Source organism: Rissa tridactyla, chromosome 7, assembly GCF_028500815.1.
Source record: "Rissa tridactyla isolate bRisTri1 chromosome 7, bRisTri1.patW.cur.20221130, whole genome shotgun sequence".
Taxonomy (NCBI): Eukaryota; Metazoa; Chordata; class Aves; order Charadriiformes; family Laridae; genus Rissa; species Rissa tridactyla.
Genome location: NC_071472.1, coordinates 14,000,640 through 14,027,948, shown reverse-complemented (window position 1 = coordinate 14,027,948; position 27,309 = coordinate 14,000,640).

Here is a 27,309-nt window from a genome sequence, read left to right as displayed (position 1 = left end):
AAAATTTTAGTTTGTGCGCATGCCATTTTGCCACACTAGTTTTTTACACTTTAAATTGTAGCTCCTTAATTTATACCTTTTCAGTGAGTGTGTTAAGAGTCAAACCCAAGGAAAAGTGAAGCATGCAAAGCCAGCAAATTCACATCACCCAAGGCAATTAAAACAATAGGTAATAATGATCACTAGATCTTACTGGCTGCCGATCAGGGAAGGGACCAGCATCCTCTCTGGCACCATTTTCTCAGTGTCAGTTGTAGTTCTGAGCCGCCCGTTGTTCTGTGCGTTCAGGTATTTCTCAGTATTTGAGATGTTTTTGGAGATTATGTGTTTGAAAACTGCTTAGTGAATGTGCTGCGCCGCCCTGTAGACGGAAGAGGAGGAACAGATCAGCCTTCCTCACCCTGCAAAGCAAACGACATCTACCAGCAAAGGAAGACTTTGCTTAGCACAGATGTTCGGGACTGACTTTTGGACTAGAAAGATCACAGTGTTTCTGGGAAGCTGAAGTGTGCAACAGAGCAAAGTTTACGTAGACGTCTTATGCTAGTAAGTGCTTAGGTCAAATTTCTTCTCGAGTCCTCTTTGGAAGGCTGCAGACCTATGATACCCTCTTTTAAAGACTGTTCTTTTCCTGTATGAGTGCTAAAAAGACCAAAATATGTAGAATAGAATTGCTCCCTCTGCTCCCAGACTCCCTCCCTGGAATGCTACGCAACAGAGCAAGCATGCCCAGCCTTAGCAGCATTTTTTCCTAACCTTTTTAAGGTTTTCCTATTGAAGTGGTTGGTATAATTAAGGAGCAACTCGGTGGCTGCTGATATTCTTTGTTTTATATTTACTGGAGAAAACCACTGGGTTGTTGATCTGTGAGTTTTATGTTATTATTTAATTACATTGAGGGACGATCCTGCATTTCAGCCAACTTATTTTGAGTCCTACATTTTCCAGGGCCTCGTTTGGTTCTAGCATTAATCCCTTTCCTTCACAGAAGTTTGCGTATTGCTTTGGATTATTTATACTTCACTGTGCTTCCAAATCCATTATTAATCACACAGGTATTGAAATACATTTCACAGATAATACTGGACATACTGCTGTATTGTTCGCTCACATAATAGTCATGCTTTCACTCGGCAGGTTTCTCATACATCAAATTATCATTAGATAAGAAAAAATGTTACAGTGAAGATTTGCCAACAACTTAATGCTGAATGCTCAAGCAAAACCCTGATGTTCCCAATTCCAGGTGATGACTCCTGGGGACAATAAATGAGCAGATGCTCTAGTTAGATGAGAGCATATCACCTTCAGGGATGTGAACGTTGCAAGGTTCTGCTCAGTGGACTTAAAGGAAACCTCTTGTTCATTTTTTTTCCGGCAGCAGTCCAGATGACCAAACAAGGGAAATTTCTTTTATGGTTGCACTTTAGTTAGTATAAAACGGGGCCATATTTTAGTTTTGAGACTGTCCTGCAGCTATCAGTGACAGTAAGTCTAACAATGTAGGGCTGGAAAAGACCATCTGGGTCACAGTGTCCAGTTTCTGGGTCATTCAGCCTCTAGCAGCCCACAGGCTGCAGAGCATGCTTCCCCAGGCTCGATTGCATCATGACAACCTCACAGCGAAAACCTAAAAACCTCAACTTAAAAAGAAAGGAAAATCAAAGGAAAAAAGCAAGAGCGATCAAGAGTTTTAGCAACTCTCTAGACCCTTGCAAGAGCAGAAACTATTGAATAAAGCTCCTTGATGATTCCAGCAGTCAGACCTAGCCTACTGTACTAGTAGGAAGGCAAATTACGATATCCTCTGCTTCATTTGCAGGTTTTTCCACCCTGAACCCTTGTGTAAAAATCGGTTTAACCCTGAGGGTTTAAACAAGCGCATCAGCCAAGCTCTGGGAGATCCTGCCACTCCTGGGAGCTGCAGGGCTTTCCACCTTGTGTATAGTCACTGCTTACTGCTACAGCGAGGTGTTTCAGAGACAAATGAGAGCACAGCTTTGCACACTGGAGACAGCTAACCCAGGAAGGTGTTTCTCAGCGCCATACAGAACAGGGCTGTTTGGGGGAAAGGGATGCACCTACACTGTGCAACACGGAGGTCCAAGATGGGTGCCTGGGACAGTTTTGCCAGGTTCAGTCTGGTAGGGATCTCAACATGGCTCCCTAGTTGTGGTACAGCATGGCACTGATCTGAAAGCCCTCTCAGCTGGCACTAGCTTAGGAAGCTTAAATCTGGGCAGATATGTAACGCAGGGACTAAGGAAGAGCGCATTAAAATTTGAGATCTCAGTGCTGTTCCCAAGTCAGAGAAGAATCTTCAAATACCTCTGTTTTTCCATTTCCACATCTCTACTTAAGGAAAAGTAATAGCACTTTGACATAAAAGCATTTTTCTGGCCCTTGAATGGATGGTTGGTGCTGACATTAAGATATAAATCTGTTAAAGCTGAGGATTGGTTAAATAAGTAAAATATTATTACTGCAGAAACTCTCTTAGCTGTTCAAAATGACCTTTTTTCTTAAATTAACACAAGTGAAAAAGGAATAATTGCTTTCTGTCTTCCCACGCAGTCAGGCACACATGAAGTCCTCTGGGCTTATCAGACTTCACAACAGAGTGGAGGAGATCCACTGTGTCATCCTCATTGGTTTCTTCAGCATCTGGCTCTTTTCAGCACAGTAAAAGGTCAGTTTCTGTGGACAAATAGTGACAGTAATAACGTCTGCATCACTCAAATTGGATCTCTTATCTGAAATTCAGAGGAGCAGCAAGACAGGTTTACAGAATTTCCTTACAGTGATCTCAAAGGACTCTGCAAGTGGAAAAAAAAAAACCCTCAAAACCCCCACCCCACACCCAGTCACTGGGCCCCAGAGAAGTGTGACTATTTTGCAGGTGGCAAAGACATGTCACAAGCAAGAAGTGACTCATCAGTATACACAAGAGAGCTGGGGCGCAGCAAAGAGCAAAAGAACTCGACTCTGTTGCCCGCCTGTGCTAAAAGCTAATCTCTGAATAAATGCATAATATAAAAGTGGGGATTTGTTTCTGTTGGCCTTTGAATTTCAATTTAAGTAATGTGCAAATGATTCTGCATCCTTCCCTCTGGTGTAAGATCAGCTCTAACTTGGCTTAGCCTTTGGGAAGGATGTTTGATTGACTGAATTAGAGAAGGAAGCTCTGTCCACAGGCAACTCTACCAAAACCATTTTAAAGATTGGCTTAAGTTCAGCCCATTCTGGGGACTCATGAAGTCTCTTTATATGGTGATATTTATAATTTATGTGGAACGATCTTAATCTTTGTAATTTATATAATTAAAATATATTAATGTGGTTGCTCTAGATTCATTTTTCTGCAGACAAGCACCACTGTGCTCCCCAATGTACAGAATTACAGCTGGGCCAGGGTAGCATCCTCTAACCTGTCACTCTTCTAGCTCAGAAATGGGCTTGAGAGCAGCAACTTGATCTTGCCTTCATGAGTTTCTCGGTCATATTTTTACCTCCAAGAACTGCGAATGAGCTCTCCTTGTTTTGCTTGCTCGTTCAACAGCCTCGCCGCTGCCTGCTCTTAGACTGTTAGTTCTGGGCTTGAGATAATGGGATTGTTACAGAGGAAGCAAAGGGGTTTTCTTGGGGTGGAAGAGTGTCTTTGATGCACGTAGAGGGAGAGCTCTCTGGGGACAGGACCATCTTCCTGATTTGTCTGTTGAGTGCCCAGCTCACTGGGCTCTGGGACAGTCCCGTTCTGGGACAAGAGATCTTGCCAAAAGGCAATTGGGTGCAATGCAAGAGAGCTTTACAGTAAAAGAGCTTGAGAGTTTGTTCTTCCAGTAAGAAGGGAAAAGGTTATCAAAAGGAAATGGAAGTTTTATTTGAGGGGAGAAGGTTGCTGGATTATTATTTTTGAAAACAGCAACATCATGACCCCTTCTATGTTCATGTGTCATTGCTTTTGTGAAGATTCAAACTATCTCCTCTGTGTTCGGGTTTGCAACATCAAAAGGACCATAGAACAGACTTCTTTGATGTTAAATTTTCTGCTGATGCCGTCTGTGGTCAGGTAATACCACATGATTAATGTGAAAAGATTTGACCTTTGCATAGTTTCCCATGTTCACTAGCAAGGCAAAGATGCAGTGCATCAGTGGGATACGAGATATAGTCAATCAAGGAATTCCTTGGTATTAGAAAACAGTTTTTTAGCTTCCCCAAATCAACCCCAATGTGTTTTCTTTGTGTTTAATTTTTTTTGTGTTTGCATAATTGTTTAATATTAAAGAAAGAGAGCGTGGTTTGGTCATTTAGTTAGTAAAATCAGGCCTTGGGACTACCAGGCCTGGGAAGAACTGGCTCCTCTCACCCTGCTCCGCTCGGCTATTGGCCAGCCTAAGCAAGTTACTTTGCCTCTTTATAAAATAAGGATAATGGTTCCTCCATTGTAAAGATGTGAGATCTACTGCTGAAAAGCAGTACGCGAGAGTTAGGTAATATTATTTCTGGCGCTCCTACAGATGTGCTTAGTGTTCAGTTTTCCCATCTGTAATGTGGGGATGTTAGAACTAATCTACCTCCCAGGGTTGTTTTGCTTAATTCCATAAAGTACTTGAAAACCTCACATGGAAAGAGTTATAGGAGCACAAGGTTTCTTAATAAAGCTCATTCATGAGTAATGTATTTTTGAAGTAAGTGACTTGAACCTTCACCCATAGTTGGAAACCAACATGAGCCAAGTCTTCTTTGTTGTTCAGCAAAGGTTGGTTGATATTTTTTTCCTTACATATTTAATTCTCATAAGGCTTCGCATTTCTGGTTTCTGGCTATGATTGAAAGCAGAAATGCCAAAATACCACAAAAGAAGGCTGGGAGTTTTTACCTTTTTTTCCTGACCCTCCCAGAAGCTGGAAGTTTTGAAAAGCACAAGAGTGTTCCCCACCATCCCTAGTTCTGAGTTTCCCCCTGCAAAGGTAGGTGTGTGAAGTTGTTTTCTCAGAAGGCTGAGATTTACCCAAACGCAGTCCATACCCTGCAGCTTGTGGGATCTGCCCAGCCACGTTGAACATGATGTGCAAGTGACTCTTAGGTGTATCAGGGCTGCTCTGTTCAGATAACCACTCGGTGCTTTATCAGCATACATCTACCCTGCCTTGAGCTATACAAGACCACATTCAATCTCATCCACTGCACAATTGTTGTTGTTGATTATTGCAGAGAGCATGGTAAGGATCTTTTGAGGTGCTGCACAAATGCTGAGGCTTAGGTGGCCTTTACGTCAAAGGGCTGTAAGAGAAAATGAGCCAAAACTCATTTATCTCAATGTCAAAATTCCTACTAACTGGGCAGGAAGCGAGGTTGGACCAACCCGGGAGGCTTTTAGAAAGCCTGGCCTTCGCACCGTGGGATGTATTACAAACCCGGATTTGCAGGATCTCTGTCTGCAAATAATCCATACTCGGAGTGCTCTGCACATATCATTTGATGTGTGTAAAAGAGGGACCGTGCCAGGAGCACAGAAGCTAACTTGGAGCCTGGGGAAGTTTTCAATCGGTTTTGCCAGGGTTTCCCTCCGTGGGAAGGCACGGACGGCTTTCTCCTGCCCCCTCCTGGTGCAGCCCTCAAAATGTGCCTCTGAAAGCACGGCAGGCAACGAAGAGGCTGAAAACATGGCACCTTCATTTTTCAGGGGACGTGCACCTGGAGTGTATGGCAAAGTTGGTCTGTTTACATGGCACAAAAAGGAGGTGTTATCTTTTTTTTTCTTTTTTTTTTTTTCCCTCTCTTGGAATTGTAAATCCAATTGAGCTCTGTGAAAGTAAGCCAAAGCTGGGTCTGGTTAATGCACTTGCAGTTGAACGGATAGCAAAATTTAGTTGCGGAGTCTTTCAGCTGTGTGATCTAATGCCCTTCATCATTGGAATATGTTGTCTTAGGTAATATTTTTATATTTCTTTATAGGCTGGCCTGATACTTAGCCAACCAAAGAATAATGTAATGCAAACAATCCAAAGGAGGTAGGTAAGAATATGTAGTCCTCTACCAAATGTACGGGCTCCATTCTCTCCATTCTAGGGGGTAGGTGGAAAACCAAAGTTTAATCTCAAGAATAAAACTTGGCAGTTTGTAAAATGTTCCCATCGTGCACTTGAACAAAAGGCAGCCCCTAAGCCCTGTGCTACATGGAGAGACAGTGCGGGGGCTGCTGGGGGCTGCTGCACCACTGGGGGTATTTAAGCACAGTCAGGTGGACAGACCAATGCAGTCTTAAGTTTTGCAATGTTTGCCTGCAGAAACAGTAAACCAAAGTGTAATAAGTCAGAATAGCTACTGTATGGGTTGTTCCAGACTCGAACTCTTTAGCCTTTTGGATTGAGCACAAGTTGAATATGGTTGAACACAAACTAAAATGGAACTCTCTATAGGTGGGCATCCTAAATCTGTGCTATCTGTCTCTCTTCATCTCTGCATTAAGCTATTCCACCTTTTCTGATGACTGTCATTCACTAGAGCAGAAGAAGGTAGTACAAGGACTTTCAGGCCTTTTGGTTACAGTATTTGCTCAAAATAAGGCTAAGTCTTCCTGTACCTGGACTAAAAATTCTGTTCTGCACTTGATGCAAGTTCCCTTGACACCAACATGTTTCTGCAAAGAAACTTATTTTCACAAACTTAGAGTTTTCTAATCACAGCAAAAAGAACTGATGAAGAGTTTCTGACCATTGTGCTAAAAATCTGTTTCCTTATCAAGCCTAAAATATGCTTATTGCAGAGGTTGAATCTTCTCCATTTTCTGACAATTTTGTAGCTTTTTTTTTTTAAAGTAAGTTTCAGCCACCTGTGATTGTGCTGCATTTTCAGAGGCTGTTTGCATTTCATGGGAAGGTGTTGAACTTTCCATCAAGTCCCATGTGGTTGTTCGAATTGGGGGGAGCACTATTTATGCAGTATATATAGCACGCCTATATCCCAAGCTGAGCTGAAGCGGTAGGTGCTTGCCAGGGTAATACCTTTCTTCAATATATATGTTTGAAAGACAAGTCTTGCAGCATTATATGGACAAGCCTAACGATATAGAGTCCTTTTTATTAAAAATAACATCTCTTTCTTTTACGTGTTTTGATAAGAAATTTCAATACGAGGTCTTGCGACTCAGCTCCCTCTGGGCACCAGGTTTTCTGTCCAGTAGTTGGAGAAAGCTTCATGGTCCTGGTGGCTGTGTAGCCGTGGCGTTGGGGAAGAGACAGAAAAAGCAAATGAATTCCTGCTAAATGGACAATATCAGAGAAGGGGAAAGAGACAGGACTTTCCATTTTCTTTTAGTCCAGTAGTTCTAAGGAGTAGGTCTGGCTGCACAAAGCTTTCTGCACCTGAGTGATGATTTTAGGGAAATTTCCAGAGATTAGTTCCTTTCATTGAGTTTCTCTGGACTTTTCCATTGCAGGGTGCGTCTGGCCAGGTTTTGACCTCTGATGTATTTTGATACTGTCAGCATGCAGCAGTGCAGCTATTGAAGCTGAAATGCATAGAAAGGTCTGAACAAAGCCACAAAAATTTTGGGGGGTGAATCATTTGTTCACCACTCAAAAATTCCATAGTGGCTTGACTTTTCAAGAAAATTTTCCATAAATTTATGTTTATATGCAACAGACCACAAAGACAAAACAATTTCAAACCAAACAAAAGAGTTTAGTCAATCTGATGAAAAAAACCTTTTGGTTTTTTTTTTTCATAGCTCTTTCCATCAAGAAACAGACATGAACTTCACTTCAGGGCAAAGTGAATATTTTTTCTCCCTTCAAGTTCACCTGGCAAACTGAAAAATTAGTTATTTGTACAGGTCTGGTTGTGAATCATCTTGACTCAGATGTGTCCCTGCTGGGGAGGACATGTTAGCCCCTGCCACCTTTGCGTGGTGCTGTTGATTTTCTGCTTTTCAAGTTCACCATGATCCAGTTTGGCCTCAGATGGCCTGAAAAACACCATTTCTCAAAAAGCACTTGAACTGCTACAGGGCTTCAGGGCAGGTAAGTACTGAGATAGGTATTAGATAACCTGAGCCTCCATTTCTGATCTTTCCCAGACACTAGCATAGTCAAAAAAGAATAATAAAAAAGCAGGCAGAGTTACCTTCTAAATAGAGCAAGTCAGACATGGAAGTTTTGTAGCATCACAAAAGGTTACGCTCAAATTTTCATTCAATTGAACCTTCTGCATAACAGAGGACCTATCCCTTCCCGCTAGTTTTAGCATCATGCCCGTGACTTTTACTTGAGTCATATCAAAGAAATGACAGCAGGAGATAGGACCTTAGGAGGTAATCTAGTCCTATCCCTGCCCTAAGCAGAATCAGTGACACTGAAAGTGTTCTTCACAGAGATTTGCGTAAACAAGTCTGAAAAACTCCAGCTATGGAGACTCCACAACTTCCCCAGATAATTAATCTGCAATGGTTACAGCTAGAAAAGATTATTTCTCTGTCTCTCCAGGTTTTCTGAGGGGTTCGTGTTGGTTTTTTTTTAAGAAATCCAGCCTAGATGTACAGTGGCTGGAGTTGTAGCACTGTCAGCATGTCCAGTGGTTAATTAGAGTCAGTTTAATATTTTTAGCTCATTTTTAAGATTGGTTTTAAAATCTTTTTTTCCTAGTAGACTGCATTGCTGTATCAGATGAGTGGTACCTTACTTGTGGACATCCAGATCTTCTGCACTCTAAGGGGACCTTGCAGTCATCACATTTTTTCTCTTGCATGCATAGACTTTTATCTTTCACGCTGTTACCCAATACTTTGCATTTGAATTAAGCATAGCTTTTACTTTGGCTAAAATATATTTTCTGGAAAAGCATCTAATTTTGATATGAATACGTCAGGAAGTGGATAATCAATCATTTCCTTTAGAAGTTTGTCACAGTGGTTAATCGCCGTCACTGTTTGAAAAATTGTGACCGTTTTGAATTTCTGATTTCAACTTCCAGTCACCGGTTCTCATTATGCTTTTCTCTGCCAGATGTAAGAACCCTTTAGTATCCAGTACATTCTCGTCTGGAAGTAACTATGCAGTGTAATCAAGACATCGGTCATTTTTTTCCTTCCCAATAAACTCAGTAGATGGGTCTCTAAATCTCTCATGGTCAGGTGTCTCCTTCGTTCATCAGGTCAGGCTAATGCTTGTTCTCTGTCGCTATTTGGGTTCTTAATAGAGGTTGGTAAAACTGGACTCCAGGCTTCTGTGAGATGTTGTACTGTGAGGAGGTAAAATCACATTACTGCTCACTGCTCCCTTGTTTGTAGGTGTATGGATCATGGGAACAACTTGCCTATTTTTCAGTCTTTGTGGAATTAATAATTTCATGCTGCCTTGCTCACTGTGATTCCCAAACCACTCTCCTGAATTACAGCTCTCCAGGATCCACAGTCCCACCAGGTTTATTTTGCTCTCTGCCTTACAAGACCCCCTTTGCACTGACTGCATTTGGTTCAAACGGGCTCCCTTTAACAACTGACCCAGAATACTCTCTGCATGAGTATTTTCTCCCCATCGTTATTTAGCAGGCTGCTAATATTTGTGGCAGCCATCTGTCTGTCAGTGCTGACTTTATATTCCCTTGCAGAGCATCAGTGAAAATGCTGAATAGCACCGAGTATACTTCAAAGCCAGTAAAGCATCTTCATTTGATGATGGTCTGATTGACGCAGCTGGGTTTTGAGTTATGCTAAATAGCCATGTCTTAGCCATTTAACATAAGTTTCCTTGATGTTATATAGTGTTTATCTAGTAAGTATGTCATGCACTAAGTCTAAAGCCTTCAGAAAGCCTGCTACATCTGTGCAGTTAGCTTTTTTGCAGGCAGAACATGAAACCAGTTTTATTTGTGAGGAGCTATTTTCCATACACCCATGTTGACTGGCAGTAATTAAAATCTTGTTCTTTCATGTTTCGGCAGTTCAGTCCTGTCTCAGCTTTTCCACTATTTTACCTGGGATTGATGTGAAGTTAACTGCTCAATAGTTCCCCTGTAATTACACTCGATTTCCTGTTCTCTCTCGCTCCCTCTTTATCTATCTCTCGCTTTCCTTTTTTTTCCAGGCTACTACCCTGGTTCCTGGAATCCCTCTGATATTAAAATTTATTAAAAATTAACATTAGCAAGCCAGATTTCTCCTCAGTCAAATATTTTAGGACCCCTGGGTGTCATTTATCCAGGCCTGCTGATTTAAAAATGTTTATCTCTACTAGATGATGTTTAACATCCTGCTTATTTCCTAATGGGCTGGAAAGTACTTATTCAACCTTGGTCTCGCATAAACACCATTACGCTATTACTTTCAAAAATACCGAACAGAAACATTTATTGAACAAGCCTGGCTTTTTGTATTGCCGTTCGCAGTGTTACTCTAGCAGTGTGCCTAGGCAATTCCAACACTCTCCAAAAAATCCTGCTTAGCATCGCCATGAACCTGTTTTTCGCAATCTTTTTCTTTTCCAATAACAGTTTCTTCTACATCATAACTCTGCACTTCAGACAGTTGCTCTATTTTTCCCATTTGTTGAATCTTTAGAAATACTTCTGGTTTACCACGGAAGTAGCTGGGCCCTAGCCAGTCTGTCCTCGATGATGCTGATGGACTGACTCTATTCTGAAAGAACTTCCGATTTTCATTCATGTTTTCCTCCCTGATTTCTTCCTCCCACTCACTGTTTTATCATAATTTTCCTCAGCTGGAGGATATTAGCTGTCGGGAAGCACCAGCTACAATTGTCTTCATTTTGTCCACTTTTAATTATGAGCTCTTAGGATAATATCACTTTCCAGCTGTATGAGTGAGATATTCTTTGTTAATCAGAAGGAGTTGCGAAATCAGTAGCTCATGTTGGATGCAATATCTTTTCCTTATGTAAATGCGTAAGTGCATGTTGTCATCAGATCACTTCCTCACTCTCGTTTGGATGAACTGCATTGCACCCAGGATTAACGAGATTATTAAGATTTCTCCAGAAACACAGGTCAGATCTGGGAATCTCCGTGCTGCATTCAGGCCTGAACCTCAGCTTCTCCAGGGGATAACAGACATCAGACCTTGCTTTTCATTCTGGCCTTATCTCATATTCAGTTCATTCCCCTCTGCCTAAATTGCTCCATATTCTGATGCCTTCCTCAGGACTCACTGCCACAGATGGTGTATTTATATTAACTTAAAGATTGCATTCCATCTTTCAAATGAGATTAATAAATTTTTCAGGCCATTGTGGTTACCCGACCTGACCTCCTATAAACGCAGCCTATAATTCTTCACCCAGATTCCAGCATCTGGCCCCATAACTCAGACTTGAAACACGGCATATTGTTTTTAGAAATGCATCTCGTGGACACATAAACCCTCTGTCACTTGGACATGTTTCTTTATTTAGAATAAAATCTAGTGTTTCGGTGGTGCCTAGACATCACAGTACCTATGGGTGCTTATAAGTGTGCAACAGTGATATACTCCTAACTAACTGTATTTCAGTACCTGTCTTCTCCCTACCTAAAATACTGCCCTTAGTTTCTTTCAAGTGGATATTGTTCTAGACATGAACATGGGACCTGAAAGCCACTGAGAGTCACAGATGGTTAATGAAAGATGCATGATAAAACCCAAAATAATCCAATTACCTATGGTGACATCCCTCTTAGACACATGTGCAGGGGTGTGTTGACTGTCTGTATTTCTTTGATTGCTGTTTTACTTTTCTATAATGTCTTTCAAATGAGGAAGAAGCTATAGGTGTTGGAATTAGGAGGGTATTGTCCTTCGGTCTGTGAAAAGGATGTATCTTTTTGTATCTATGATTAGTGTCAGAAAGCAGGAACCAGGGTAGAGTGTTCAACCTCTTACTAGTACTCCTGGGTTTTACACTTTTTTTTTTTTTTTATTTCATTTAATTTCTTTTTCTGTGGTGAGATTTTACACTGAACCCTAATATACTCCTGCAGAATGGCATTCTCCTGGGCCTATTTGAAATTCTTGATCTTTTCTGCATCTGTTTAAATCCTGCGTTCATGCACGTACAGTACAAGGTCAACCCTTTTGTTTGTTATTTTTATGGAGTTTAAAGAAAGTCCAAATACCTGACCGAGGTACCTGTCTGGTGCAGCCTTGTGACAGTTGCAAAATCTTCAGGCTCGGAGAGCCACATGATTAACTGTTTCATGAGGAATACAAGAAACAATAAAATCAGGGGGTTTGCCACATAAAGGGTAAGCTTTGCAGCTAACAGGTATTTAGGGCTGGCTCACCACTGCTCAGAATTCAGGAGGTGGTGAATCGTATGCTCAGAGGAAAACAACCCAGCAATACGTTGCAGACCCGTGCTCTGAACACAGCCCCGCGTGCGGGGAGGCTGACAGCTCACAAACGAACCACAAAGCTCAGCTCTTCCTTAGACTTTTCATCTTCAGATTCAGTCTTACCCCACAGCACGGCTCACCAGCTCGAGAGATCAAAGAGTGTACAAGTAGAGATGATTTGCCAAGAGCGTTTGGGGTTAATTCTGCAGAAGTTACACGCTTGAGTCCGGTACTGGCACTTTCCAAGTCAATACTGGACCGAGCTTCCAGTTTGGCATTATTAGAGGTATCATACTTCTCAGGGGTTGTTGTTCATCTCAAATACAAAGCTGAACTGCCTGTTGTGGAACTGGCTGCACTGCTGAAATCCCAAGAACTTGCTCATGAAAGGTGTTGTTTTGTAGCGGCTACAGTTAGCCCTTAAATTATAATTACTTTTACTTTTTATCTTTTTTTTTTTTCTTCTTCTTCCCAAAAGATAAACTCCCTTTAGACTTTTGAAGGGATTTTGTTATATTTCTGCTACATTTTATTGGTGTGAATCTTTGGGGAGAGGCTGATGTCTAAAGGAAATTTATTATTAAGGACTAGCTATACTGTTTCCCAGCAGTGAGCTTGTTACTGCCACATCTTGGCCTAAACTCTATAATTGGTAATTATGTTTGTCTGACCTACATTCTTCTGTGTAATTGTAGCGAGATATGGTATTTTTCAATTCCTGAGTAAAAATGTCCACACCGGTTGTGAAGTGTTGCTGGGCAGAAGCTTTCACCTTCAAAAGGCAATAGCATTTTTGTGGTGGAGGATGTATTTTTTTTTTTAAGGTATATAGCACTAAGATCCTATGGGGGTACAAAGCAATGTAGAAATAAGTTAGATATAATGACATGATTTTTCAGAACCTAGGAAACTAATGGTCAATTAAATCCCAGTGGAGGGTGCATATTAGCTTCCTAATTTGTTTTGGACCCATGACTGGAATGTGTACGCACATGCTATTCAGTCTGGAGCATTCATGTGAAAGATCCTTTGGGTAATTTAACAGCTACAAATGGCACTTCCACCTAAAATTGTTTTGTGTTGTGTTTCTGCACCAATTGACTCTTCGGTAACAGATCCGATGATTGGGTTAGAAAATTCTCTCTCGCCTACTGATTTTATCGTCTGAAAAAGGAAAATTCGGATTCCTTCTGAGGTTCTTCAGAAGACAGAAAGTCTTATTTGCCACTTAACAAATCATTTTTGATTTCCCATAAATAACACAAGAAATATCCTTCCTACTGCTTCACCTCAGAAGTTTTCAAAGTTTTGCACCCATGAAGACCGGAGGATCTAGTGGATCATTAGCATTTCCCAGTACGTGGACTAGATAATCCAACCACAAACCTGGTTTCTGAGCCTTTCACTCTCTGGCTTATTGACCCAAAAGTTTTTCATCTGTTCCTTGGGGGCTACTGAGAATTCTGATATTTTCTCCATCTGTTGCTTGAAATTTCCCCTGTGAGCGCTCGGCATGTTTCCCTGTTCCTTCCAGATGACCCTCTCTTGCTGTTCCCACTGGGTGTCATAAACTCCATGACTACTTCCAAGAAACGTTAAGGTGAGTCGCATTTTATTTATTGTGCTGAGTAATGCCATTAACACGTTCCAAATTGATCCATCAAAGAAGTCAGCCTGGAGAACCTGCTCAGTGGCAACTTCAGGTCAAATATTTAGGTGGGGCACTGCCGTTCACCTGAGCACTACGTGAAGTTGTTATCGAAGTATATTGCCTAAAATACCCCTCTGGGCTCTGCTGGAGTTGCTGGCCTATTCCACGAAGTCGACCAGCTGCTCCTTTTAGAGCCCCCTTCTGAAATGTGAACACAGGACAGTGAAATTGCTGTCCCGCTGGATCATTCATCTGGAAGAGACATTATTAATAAGGAACGATAGACTTCCCATTGAATTGGGACGAAGGTATGTTTATTTTATCAGTGTTTTGTTTTCTCATGTTTTGAGCCCAGCACTGAGCCCCTGAGCACAGCCTGGCTGAGACTGAATCTTGCTTTAGGGGAGGCTCGGAATATTGACACTTCCAATGGCTGCACTGAATGTTGGCAAACGCAATCCCTTCATCTGAGGGACAGCGAAGTAGTCAAAAAAACCCAAAATCAAATAATTCCCTGTGAGGCATTAGAGATATGAGGGCCGCTGTCTGAAGCTTCTCAGAAATTGCTTTTTGGTCCTCAAGTTGTCTTTGGGGGAAAAGGGACAACTATTTGTTTCCTAAAAAACCCAAATAGGTTCATGTATAAAACCCAATAATTTACTTGTATTAAACCCACTTCTCTTTATGTATTTTGCCATGTGTGAAACTGTGTTGTGGGTTCCTGTTGATCCTGTTCTCTTCCAGCTGTGCATCCGCTTTGGGCTGTACATACCACGATGTTTCAGGGTTCACCCTTAGAGAGAAGGGGAAATATCCCTAATATCCCTAATAGGAGGAAAAAATAGGAGTCCCAGCAGCAGGAGTGCTGGGCAAGCTGGAAGCCTGGCGCACGAGGGAGAACGGGAGGAACAAGACCACAGAATGACAGTGTCCCTGGTTACCAGGGAAACACTCCTAAATTGGAGCATTTTTTATTTCAATCAGAATATTTGTTTTCATTTGAAATATTTTGATAAGGGTTTTGGCTTTTGATAAAAAAGTTATTTTTCAGGGGAAAATCTGTTTTTAAAGTCTTAACTTTTTTTAATCAGTCTTTGTAATATACAGATTTGATTTTAAAAAAAATATGGTGAGTCATCATCATCTTTTCATAAACACCTCACCTTGTACATAACTTCACAGAAATACAGACATCATTGATGGGGCTGAAGGGACTTAGAGAGGCCCACTGGTAGAGAACAAGGTCAACTACACCTGACTTTCCCCCAACAGATATTTGTTTAATGTACTGGTAGAGAAGTTCCCATTATGGGGATTTCCCAGTCATCTTAGGTGATCCTACAGTTTCCCTACCCCTACATTTAGTAAGTTTTCTCTGGTGTGAATCTAATCTTTCCCACAATTTTAAAGCAGTTAAATACAAATTTTGACTGTACTTTATAAAGCAATCTTGGGCACATTTGCTGACCAGTATGTATCCCCAGCCTCTTCTAAATACAGTGATGTCAACAGTACTGTCTTGGTCAGAGGTCTGTAATCCATGACCTTTCATGCTTATTCTCTTCAGAGCCTGTATCTTTCTTGACGTGTCATGCCCACAGCTCACATGAATGGTTTTATCCCAGCATGCACATTTCTGATTGCAGAAAGGATCCTACTTTTTAAGCAATATCTGCATCTTTTCCTTTGAGCTGAACAGATATCTCACTATATCCAAAACTGTGTGTTTAAACATATTTTACCCTTCATGCCTATATAACAACAATATTTTGACAATGTAATTCGTCAGTAGCGTCCTCCTGTTAAGAGCTATCATCTATAAACTGAAGAAGTGATACAAATCTTAAGTACTCATAACCTTCTTGACTTGTTCATCGAAGATGATCTTACGTAGCCTTCACACCTGCCATTTCTCTGGCATTTTCCTCCACAGTATCCATTTGATGCTCATTAGGTTTTCAAGTTATTTTCCCAGCTTTTTAACTATGTGTGCAATCTTGTATTCTAAACAGGGTTGTTTATGCCCCATGTGTTTCAGTGAGTATTTTGGTAACAGTACACATGCAGGCGATATATTTGTCCTACACATCTTTGTCCCAGCGTTCTGCAGTTCCTTCCCACTCGTGCCTGAAAATTGGAGTACACTGGTTTTTTCCTTCATCTCATCATTGTTGTTGTATTTTTTTTTTACCCTCTAGCATTTTTAGAACATAACATATTTTCATGTAAGTAGTGTTAATTATGTAACAGCAATTTATCTCAGATAAGATCTTTTATTTTTGTTGCAATTTTGCAATTAGAATGCAGAAAATTTCAGGCTTTGAACCCTGCCTTTTATGTCAAGTTGTCTGCCCACAACTGATGACTATAAGTATCTTATTTGCCTCAGAAAAGGAAGTGAAAAAAGTGCCATCTGCAAATTTATTGGGAATTTCAGTATCTTGGAGGGATGACTGAAGGAATAGACCATGCAGCAGTCAAAAATTTGCTCTGTAACAATGACCACAGAGTACTTCAGTTCAACACCATAAGAACCATTATCAAAGGGCATCAAGAATAAAAGCAACTCCATCAAGATAAGGCAACTGGCCAGTGTGTGATGGGCAGAGAATTGTATGGCAGGGAACCTAAATGAACTTTTTTGCTCATGCATCACAATTTGCTGGGGTTCTTTGAAGGGGTCAGCAAGCATGTGGTTAAGGGAAAGCCAATTCATATAGACTACCCAGATGTCTAAAAAGCTTTTTATAATGTTTTTGTGGGAACTGGGTAACGGTTGGAGAAGAGGAAAGGCCATTGCATGAATTGAAATAGATTAAAATGTGTAAAATAGAAGAGTAAATGGCAAATCTCACAGTGGACTTCCACAGGGATCTCTAGAATGGTAAATGGCACATCTCATGGTGGACTATTACAGGGATCTGTTTTGGACCTCTGATCCAACCCTGATCTTATTGACCATTCTTATGTTCTAATTTAGTCAACACACCATGTGCTCTATCCAGGACTCTGAGTGGATGGTAGGTCTGACTTCATGTCTCCTAAATATGTTGCTTCCACACCAGCTCCTTCTTTAAAGTGACTTCACCTAGACTTTTTTTTGTTAAGGACCTGAAACTGGTGAGGACTAGGTGCTCTACTGCTTCATTAGGAGGGCTCAATTTATAAGGACACACATTAGAAGGGCAGACAAGCAAATTTGATCCAGTTTTCCCTAGCTACCTTCCTACAAGCGTAGGAGATCTTATTGAGGTGGCGCAGAGCAAGCATTCTGGGCTTCCCACTACTGCTTCTCTTCCCATGGGGAGAGCTGTAGTGCTCTGCTTTATACTTTTAATCTTGTGGAAAGCATCTCTTTAGGTGTTCATCTATCTCTTACCATCCCCCGGGGTATCTTAGTGACACGGAGTTATCACAATTACAGATCCTAATTTAGGTATATTTTCCATGTTGGTAGAACATAAGCCCCATGTTCTTTATGAACTGCCATAGAACTGCTGGGCTATGGAGGATATTCCTCACTCGCTGTATCTATCGCTGTCAGATTTGACTGTCCTCATCAAACTGATCAGCTGACATATAGACTGTATTGCCTTGAACGTCAGAGTAGATTTTTCTAACTAGGTCTAGCTACTGAGCATATGCAGGAGCAAGAATAGCAGTTGCCTGCCTTTATTTCATCCTCCTCCTCTGACAAAGCTAAACTAGCTGACGTTCCCTGCCCAATATGATCTTTCAAGCCTTTTAGCATCCTCTATTCAATCAATTTCTAACTCTCTGAAAGAGAAATTGTAGCTTCTTCAAGCCTGCTGGGTAGGGATGACGGAGAGGAATTGCCCCAGATGGGTAGGTAGACCCTTGCACATATGTGACTCAAAGGATATCATGTATTACCAAGATGTATATCCTCTAGACTTCTTCAAATATGTACATTTCTAACATCAGACATCCATAGATTACCATTCTTGTGACACTCTAGGCTGTACATCTAAAAAGAAGTGTAACTTCATCGGTGTCGACTGAAGAAGAGTGCTGGTTTTTTTAGATGTGCTAGCATTGCTGGCTCTCCACTGATTTGCAGCAGAGCTCCTTGGTGTGCAGAAAGTCCTAATGACATAAAGTCCTGATGACCCCCAGTCTTACACCCTGGCAGTGGCAGATCCTGCTCAGCATGGCAAGAAGGCAAATTTTTGTTTTGGGACCTGCATGACTTGGAGAGGGGGAGACCTCCCAGGGATACACAGTGCCAAAGGACGTGCCTGCACGTTCAGTGGGTTCTGTAGTGCTGTGAAGAAAACAGGTGCCTGTTTGGTACATTTTCCTCACGCAGTCAGTTTTAAATCAGTCACCAGATTTGGGCTGAGGGAAGAGTATTTCCACAGCAGGTAAGATCTCTCTCTCCGCTTCTTGTAGTTTTGTCCTCTTCTGCAGCATGGTGCACAGTCCATTTCCCAAGGATTGTACGTCCCAAAGCTTATCTACTGTATCTACCTATATTAACTGGCCAAATAATAGTTATCAACATTACTAATCTAAGATCACCCCACACAGTTTCACACACAAATGCTCATGACTCACAGTGCCCACCCCTCAACTGGCTCTGTCATTATTTTATCCTGCTCTTGTCCTCTTGCATGGTTCAGTTTCTGAAGCTTTTGATCTTTGATGCTGAAAGTTTAAAATGGGAGTTGAGAGCTGTTCTGTGATTAGAGATGTCTAGGGCTGGGTGGAAGGTAAAAGGAGAATATGTATTTCTTTCCTTACTAACCATTCATATACGGTGGTAGGGACTGTAGAGACCTGGTCCTGATGACCCAGCTAGACTGTTCCAATTCTGTTTTTTCCTCTCTCTTGAAGGACTGTGGTTCTTCAGCAAAAGGTAAATAACCCTGTTTCTTCTGACCCAGAAATACTTATATGAGTCATATTGTTCTAAATGTGCCTGTCGGTGTAAAACTACATGCCTATGTGAAATCCTTCTTAGGATTTCAAGGTTGTTTCAGAACAAAGTGGATTTTAATTCTTCACAAATGTTTTACTTTATTGTTCTTAGAACTGGAGATGAAGGAACCTATATGTGGTTTTATTCACACAGAGCAAATACATGACTGTTTACTTCTGACCTCATAACTGCACCCCAGCGAGGAAAGAAAGGGGAGAAGAAGAAAAGAGAGTGCAGAGATTTAAGCAATTCTGACAAGGACAGAAAATAAATCAGTGCTTCTAGAGAGTCTCTGTCTCCTAAATTTCTCTGTAGTGTCTACTGGACCATCCATAATCCCCATGGAGCGGGATTTTTAGAACTATTGGAGAGGCCACCGGGACTTGAAGTCTTTTATAATTTGTCTTTCTGGGCCAAAGAGATTCCCCTCAATTACCTTAAAGTTATTCAGCATAAGGTTATTCTGACTCAGTTAAGCAAAGGAAGCTTGCCTCCTAATGAACTCAAGTGGACACAACACCATAACTAAAACTTATTCTTAAATTATTCTTGTTCCTTGAAAAGTTCCTTGAAACAAATTCCTTTGTGAGTGGAAAAAGAGTAGGAGAGAAGGGGGCAGACCAAACTGAAAAAATTGCTGGGAGTATGAGAATTATGTAGGGCCAATAATGAGTTTATCAAAAAGAAGAGCTGGCTAAAAGCTGTAGGAGGACAGTGACAGCTTTGCCAGGTTTTCTCGGGTTTTTTTATCCCTATTTTAAAGTTTCACAAAAATGATCTGTTCTATACAAATAATGCTTTGAGATACTTTAAAATATATGGTAGCCAGAAAAGCTTCTTGCAACTCTAAAGGTGGTGTTTCTTTTGTCTCTGGAGAAACTGTGACTCTGCAGGTCTCAGGTGAAACCCCCTTGTACATCTATTTGTTAAACAGTACGAGCAGTCTGCCTAACATGGGCATTACAGAGTTGGGAGAGGCTTAGCTGGTTTTGGCAGCCTGGATCTGAACCTTGGGAGAATATAGAAGGGGAAGTAAAGGCAGTGAATGGCACTGTTGTAGTCATTCAGAAGGTATTTAAGAGAATGCTATGGAATGTGACTCTATTGCTTTGTGCTCTCCTTTGTAAACAAAGCCATGAAGACAAGAGTTCCTCATCCTGCTATAGGTCTAAAGTTGAGTACAGGTAAGCAAAATGCAAGGCAATATCTGGTCCGCCAAGAAATTAGCAACTGGATCATGACAGAACTCAATAATTGCAGGCCACCATGTTAACGTACATCAAGGTTGTAAGGGTCTATATGTGCTTCTTTCTCCTGCATAGAAATTCACATCATGGGCCATAAAATATCATAAGAAATTTAAGAGCTGTAGTAAAAGGTACGAAACTGGAACTATAATATGTTGCAGGATAAGAGCAAGAAAGTGACAGATCTGCTGATGTCCAAGGTCCCTGTGATAGCTAGAAATCTCTGTTACAAAACACTCACTAATGGCTCCTGGGAAGCAGATTATGGCCCAGGGTACAGAGAAGGGGAGGGAAGAAGGAACCCAACATCACCCTTCCCAAAGAAGTTACCTCCGTATCCAAATCTGTTGTCAGCTTGAAATTGAGCGTGTGCATGGATACCCTGAGCACATACCAGATTTAGCAGTCGAGAGGGCAGGGGTACAGGTTGTTAGTGATCCTCTCCAGGCATGAAGCAGAGAGGCGAGGCGAGCCCCGTTCTTATCCCTTGTGCTGATTTTTAACAACGGCAAATGCAAGAGGAAAACAGAAAAACTTTGATCACAAAGAGCTGTGATTGTGGTTGCACTTGAGGGATCTGGGTTTTACTACGGGGAAATGATCAGTAGCAAAGAAGTTTTTGAGCTAAGATAAGGTCAAACGGAGGGCTGGAAGCAGCGACAGCAGTGTGAAGTATTTTTTTTTTTAACCTTGTGACTGCTTTCCCACACACTCTAACTGCTGTACATTGGTGCCATCTACTGCCTGGCCTGTGGCTCTCCCTGCCTAGGCCTCCATTGGCATCACCAGCGCTACGTGTAGCAAAAGTTCAGCACAGGTAGGAGCAACTCTACAGCTCTCTGTTGAGGCCCTGACGTAAGAAGAAAAATTGCAACTATCTGTCATGATGATAGCAGCACTGATTTAAAGAAAACAGACCTGCTAACCAGCAATACAGCTCACTGGCTTTGGAGGTAGGACAGAAACTGTGGGTGAGCGTCTCTGAAGGAATCAACTAGATTCCTTAACTATGTCCACGTGCTATGGCACAATAAGTCTCATTGATCCCATACCAAATACGAACAGCAGTGAGACAGCACCCTTGAGAGACAGGGGAGGAGGTACTGCAGCTTTTGTGATGCTGATGGTATATGGCTGCTTCCCTGGTGCCAAAAGCAGAGGTTCCTGTGGCGTCTGTGCCAGGAACCTGGCACTAGCAGACAGTCCCCAGCTAACACCCCACAGCCGCGGTGACTGCCATCATGAGCAGGCAGCTGTGCACCTCTAAAACCCCTCTTTGCATGCCAGGTCTTTTCAATAGTTCATGTTTCTCTTTTAATGTCATTGCAATAACCTACTTGTAAAGCTTTCATGGTGATCCCTTAAGCTGCTGTTGATGGCTGCTGTAAAATCAATACATCAGGTATGTCTTAGTCGGTTGGTCTGAGCCGTACAGCACAGTTCACATCATCACAGTTAACCTGACTGAGGCTGTTCCAGAAAACTTTGTGTGCAGGGAAGGCAGGAGAATGATGTTTACATGTGAGAAAGAAAGAGTTTCTGGTTGTACATCAGGTTATGCTACCAGGGGACTGAATAATGACTACGCAGCTCCTCACATATGTCAGATGTTAGCTCCTTAAGTAGCCACAGAAGTTGTGAAACCTATTTTAATCTATTAATTATTCAGATTAAACTTTAATAATTATCTGCATGTATGTTGAGTTAACCTACAGGATCCTTATTAAGAGCCTGTACGCTGCCTCGCATTCAGGGATATTTTGAGTGAGCAGTGGCATCTGACAAAAATGAAAAAAAAAGTGAGAGGGGAGCAGAAAGAAAAGGTAAAACTTCCCAGGAGAAGAAGGGTCTGACCTAAGCAATGGAAATTCATCAGTGTATGCCTTGCATCCTCAGAAAATCCTAAGGATGAACAATTCTTAAAATTAAAGGACAGTAATTTTAAAATCTGAAAAGAAATGTCTTTGCATCACATATTGTTGGTGTAATTCACTGTCCAAAGAAGTGGCTGAGACAGAGAGGGTGTGACTGAAGACTAAATAACTTTGACACTTGGGACCGCACTGTAGCATCCAGCCCCTGAGGAACTGCTTGGGCTGGTAATGGTGTTCCCTCAGGTGGGACAGCCACAGGGGTCAGGAGAGGGACCTGGCTTCCTTCCCTCCGAGAACAGGAATAAGGTTAAGGTTCTTTTCAATCCATGGCATTTATCGTTCTCAAGTGCTGTCAAACTGGATGCTTAAAAGGTCCTTAGCACCGCTGTGGTCAAGGATTTCATCATATTCAATATACTGTGCCCTCCTTGTGAGTGTGTTGTCTTCATTTTACAGGCAATGGCAGCCAAAATCCTGAATCCCAGGGCTGTGACCAGCCACCAAGCCAGTATCCAAGTGATAAGAGCGGTGCCAACAGCAGGAGCAAGTGCCATCTTCCAATAGATCTGCCAGGGGGAGGAGTACTTCAAGAGAGACGCGGTGTTTGGCTGACTCGCGGTTGAAGGTGAAGTCTCACTTAATGACACCATGACACTTAATGTCTCCACGTTTACTTTGTGACAGAGATTGTCTCAAATCTTTTCAGTCTGTGGGTAACTGCTGACTTTTCTTACGTCTTATTCTGAAGCCTTGCTTGGTCGTTACAATCACAAGGTACTCTTGTAACCAAAGACTCCCTTAGGTCCTTACGGAGGGCCTGGGTTAAAAAGGATCTGTCTCAGCTTCTCTACTCAGTTTCCTCCATTTCAAATGAAGATCAATATTTGTCATAAATATCCAAAGCCAATTCCTGTCTGTGGATAAAAACTTTTATAGATAAGAATGTATACTTTTGTTTTTTATGGAAATTAACATTTTTAAAAAAACACAAATAAAAGGGGTTTCATTCTCCTTTTAAGAGGGAAATTCTTTAGAAATTGTAGAAAATAGCCTTTCTTGATAATTCATTTTTATAAAAAGTTAACATAAACTCTTTCTAAGAATATGCGAATAAAGAAAGACATTTTCCCAGAGCTGCAAATCAGTGGAGCCTGCCTTTCAGGAGAAGAAACTTGAGTTTCCCACTGGGAGCTGATCCCACACATGACTTTCAGGAAGACCAGCCACGGCCACCAACAGATTAGACCGTCAGAGCCAAACGTAAGCCTTTTGGGGAACACGATCTGACAAGCAGCTGCCACTGCTGAAAACTTTCTTTGTAGACCCTGACATCTGGCTTCTTCAGCTGCCAAGCTTGGCCTCTTCCAAGGTGCCACAGGAGACAAGTTGCTGCAGCAGGTAGGAACTGGGAGGACAAAGATGACAATTTGATGTGACCGGGAGGTGGGAGATGAGGTTGGCTAGATGCAAGGCACTAATTTGCAAACCCTTTGTGACTCCTGTGATTTTCTACTGGTTTGCTCATAACTTTGCAGCTCTAGATGCATAAATTATGGCAGTAGAAGAAGAGAAAGGTGAAAGAAAGGAATGGGAAGGTTTACACTAAAACTTTTAATCTGCACTTGCATATTCAAAAGGTTGGTATAATTTGATGTGGCTTCAAACCAGAGCTCCAAATCTAAGTGCCTCACTACACCTGAAAAGGACGTGCATAGCAATATTAAAGGTGTCAGCAGAGAGAAGTGAGATGGGGCAAGCAGTTGTGCATTAGTGATATCTGAGCAGCAGACAGTGAGGATGAAAATGAAGGTTTACAAGGTGGTGGTCTCTTGAACCACCCTGGATATTGGGGACCCGGTGACTGGAGACTCACCTGAGCTTGACATGGTATGGCAACATTCGGTCCTGTGTCTGGAGCTCAGCTCCCCGCTGGTGTAGAGGGTTGTAATTTGACGGACAGAGCACCAGCACTTCAACCCTGTTTCAGGTGCGAGCGAGACCAGGCTGAGACTGAATAAGCCAAGATTTCATTTGAAGAGGTGATCGCTTGAGATCTGAATGGTGAGACAGTGTGAAGGGAAGTTCACGTTGCTACACTCGGTGTGACTCTATCGTCACAGTGAAAACAAGGTGTCTGTTTTCCGTGGCTTGCCAACTGCTGGCTGTACAGGGAGGGAGGAAAAGACCAAGATGAGTCAGTCTTTGAAGGCAGGGTTTCTCATTCCTTCCTCTGAAGTATCTGGTCCCAGTGTGGGGGACAGGCTAGGTCACTGGTTTCAGCGAGGATAGCACTTTGTGTTGCCTCTTGGCGCTGTGCAAATATCTGTTTTCCAGAAAGTTTAAATGGGTCTTTGCTTTATAATAATTTTTGCATATAATTGACTGAACTGTTTTGTTCAAAACTTGGCTCCTGCCAAGACCTCAGTGAGGAGGAAAAGAAATTGCCTGAGTTTAAATGCTCCCCTGTTTATAATCCAAACGCTGCAGTACGGAGCTATTGCGTGAGAACTGGGAAGTGAACCTGATTACAAGCCAGCTCCTCGCAAATGCGAAACAAATGTCAACCTTTCATTATGCGAGACAAAATGTAAAGCAAACAGCTACAGAGGTAATTCACTTTTTAACCTATCGCATTGAAGGATGGAGGTATTCCTAGCAGTGCAGAACAGTGTCTTTACCATACATATTTCAGCTTATGGGTCTCTAGCAAAAATCTTTTATATCCGGTATACACAGTTATCGCCGGGAATTATTAAAGGTTAAACAGTACCTTTTAAAATCTACCACGAGATGGCAGAGTTGGACTTAGAACAATTACGTTTTTGTGTAAACTAATGACTTTCAAAGTTCATCTTGTAAAACTATCTTTGCGTCCTGTAGAGAACAAACAAACGAGCCAGTCATTAAAGAAACATCTTCCCATGGCATGGAATTGCACATCTGTGTGAAACCAATAGTAGCAAACAAACTAACCAGCTCTGTCTAGACCTAAAGGCAGACACTGAAACGCGCGCTCCCTTCTGAATACGCCTGGCCACAGAGGAGGGAATTACCTGGATCACGATATGTCAGAGAATCGAGGAGTGACTTGGTGCTACCTCTGCTTTTTCCAGGGTCAGGCAAAGCAAAAAGCCAGCCAGCAGCAGCTGCAAGCTAATTTCCAAAGATGCCAGAAATGCACGATGGACCACTGACAGCAGCCAGCGTTCCCATTAAACTTCTATGAATACATTTACCATAAAGAGAAAGTTGCACACTTCTTGGAAAGTGCTGACCCTTACAGATTGTCCCTGCTACGCAGCTCCCCCCCAAAACAATATCTTCCCACAGCTACTGAGGTGTCTCCCACCCAGTAAAGTTGCTGTGTTGACAGGTATCCTGAGAATCAGATTTCCTGTGCTTCCAAAGGGTCGTATGATCCCCAGGATGCTAATCACCAACGTGTCGTACACCAGGTCCCTGCCGTTTCTGCATGCCGAAATAAGGTAGGTAGAGGGTGTGTGGAAGTGACGAAGATACTTCACTATTAAGAAAGAAGTTAGCAACATGTGCCCAGGTCTCTGGAAGCACAGGTCAGCATGGCTTGGCCGCTGACAGCAGAATGATACGGACTCCTATGGGGCAATCTGGCTCTGTCTGTAGACCTTAGCACTGCTCTGAAACCATGTGCGGTCGCCCTTCGCTGTGAAATTTTGTTGTTGGGTAGCTAGAAGATAACTTAGTCCCTGCTCAGTTATCAAAATGATGGGATGGAATATGATGACTTTTAATAAACTTCTGGCTAGTTATATTGTAAATGTACAAGTGCACACACACAAGTAATATTATGAGCATCATGTATGGTATAAATACATTATACACACGTTATAAATTTCCCCCCAAATACACTGCCCTTTGCTGATTAAAATGCCAGCCTACGGTTATTTATCCATGGAGAGCCTTGCCTATGCATCTGCCACCTTTCTAAAATAGCTCATTACACTCTTTCCAGTTTTCGGGAATTGTTTTTTAGCACTTTCAGTTCCTGGTTGAGCTGCAATTTTCACTTTTCCAGTAGATGGCAGATTGTCATAGTTGAAATCCTCCTTCTGGTTCGTTAATGAGCATCGTCTAGTTGCCGGCTTTGTAGTTGAACTGTTTCATGTACAAAGAAAACATTAAAACCAGAATAGATATGGTGATGCAGTCTTCACCAATTTGTTTAAAACTCAACAAGTTCGTTCGCCTATTTATAGAGCTTACTATAGATCAGTCTGACATTTCAGTACATATGTCGCCGGACGCATGGCTCCTGAGAGCATCGGATGTAGGCACTTTGCAGCTCCATAGTACCTGCACAGCTGCTTCGGGGCTGTTCAGAAAGGAGTGTGTTGGCCAAACCACTCCTGTACAAATCTAGGACATGTATTCTGTGGCTCTCTGGGATTTCTGGACACAGGGCATCTCAAATAGTCCAGCACTATGGCACAAAAAAATTTATTTTCCTCTCTGAGACCTAAAGGAATTGAACCTACTTTCTAAGATCTGATAGCTTGCCCAGTTGTGTATTGCAGAGTTTTTCAGTACCCTTTCCCCTTGCAAGTGGTGAGTTTCCTTCACTAGAGCAGGTCCAGGTCTTCAAAAAGTCCCCGCAATAAAATCTGCAGTCCTGATGCTCCTGTGCTTGCGTGAGGTTCTCCAGGTTCCAGTTCTGGCTTCAAAATTCAAAGCAAACTCCACTATAGATACCAGATTGTTCCTGTTCTACTCAAACCCATAAATTGTTACAGACCCTTGCAAAGATGGCCTTGAGTCACAGGACCGTTGAGCTGGGTCCAGATTTTCTCCTCTGGAATTTGTTATTTATAACCTTAAGAAACTTTTCTAGGGATGGGCTTGCACTAGTGTCATTCACTGAGTTTAATGGATTTTTTTCCTGCTTTACTTTGATGTAAGAGATAAGAGTCGGTCCTGTGGATTTCTCCCCTACCAATAGCTAAGTTTGCTACAGTGCTCTCCTGACTCTCCAGTCTGTGCTAAGGAAGTAAATTACCTGTGTAAGAGTCAAGGTCTCTCCATCTAAAGCCACAGTGCGGGAGATTTCACATGCCCAGCTCAAACCGTGGTGGGGATTCAAGCTCCATTAGTCGCAAGGCAGTCACTGGCACCTGAAATTTCACTTCTGAAGGAACATGTGTGACCTTTGCATACAAAGACAAATAACAAATTACACTTCTGGAAGTGTCAGCTTTGTCATGTGCTGTTGCCTCAGCAATGGGGGCCTTT